This window comes from Fopius arisanus, unplaced genomic scaffold (assembly GCF_000806365.1).
Source record: "Fopius arisanus strain USDA-PBARC FA_bdor unplaced genomic scaffold, ASM80636v1 scaffold00005, whole genome shotgun sequence".
Taxonomy (NCBI): domain Eukaryota; kingdom Metazoa; phylum Arthropoda; class Insecta; order Hymenoptera; family Braconidae; genus Fopius; species Fopius arisanus.
In genome coordinates, this window is record NW_011887744.1 from 831,384 (window position 1) to 832,414 (window position 1,031).

General features: G+C 39.8%; 1 protein-coding gene across 1 annotated transcript in view; it reads left to right on the forward strand.

Moving 5' to 3' along the window:
• The window catches only part of LOC105273540 (39S ribosomal protein L38, mitochondrial-like), a gene marked incomplete at its 5' end in the record, with an annotated part of 15,762 nt that overhangs the window by 11,629 nt on the left and 3,102 nt on the right, over positions 1-1,031 (forward strand). The window lies entirely within an intron of this gene.

Sequence of the window (1,031 nt, forward strand, 5' to 3'; positions counted from 1 at the left end):
GATTGAATTTTTTCGAGTGCCTCATTGGGTCAATGATCCTGAGGTAGACGATCTCTCCTCATGAAATTGAAGAGGATGATGGAGCCCCAGAGCAGAATGAGAGACCCATCGACTAGACTCATTGATGCTTATGATTCCAGGTCTCCCTCGTTACATACCGTATCCGCTCGACAATTCTGGAATACATGACAATACATTTACCCAGACACATTTATACCTCAGTGGAACCCTCTCTATTCTTCTAGAAGAGTTCACCTGAGAAAAAAAAACCCTCTACATTTGTCTGGCAGCTCTCTGTAACGAGTTGCCCGAGTGTTCTTGTGGAAAAACAATAAGCCACGTGCTCATTAATTTTTTCCTTTCATTTCCCTCGAGAGTTTCGGTTTTTTATTTTAAAAATCCGTACAATACCTTGAGTTTTATCAACACATCTGGGCACAAAGTGAATAGAATTCCGATATATAGAACCGGGAGGCGGTTTTGTTGGCAATGTGCGGTTTGAAAATTGACGCAGTCAACTCTATATACAACACCCCAGTGTTGATGATAGTGAAATTTATTTCATCCTCCATCGACTACACATATTCCCATCGTCAGGGAAACCACAATAACCGGTAAACTCTCGGTGTACCAACGGATTGTCACATATCGTGTTCATCGAAACTGCTTTTCCCAGCTCTCAGCTATTTCCATCGATCACCCAAATATCGGACAAGCCATTTACATTTCCACTATTTCCAAATGTATACGAGCAAACCTTCATGGCGATGGAGTTACAATTAAACTGGCTAATTCACTCCGTAACAGATAGGGCGGATAGGGCTTTAATTGCTTTCGTTCGATGCTCAGACCGATTTCCAATCTATTCAAATGAATTCAGTGTAAAAAAAAAACCAGAGAAAAAAGTTTTAGTGAGGGTGAGTAATTCCAATTACGAGATTGAATGTTTTTTTCATGATTTTTGCGATAATTCCGGGAGGATTCATGAGGAATTTATCATTGTGGTATTTTTTTTTTCTTTTTTAGGGATT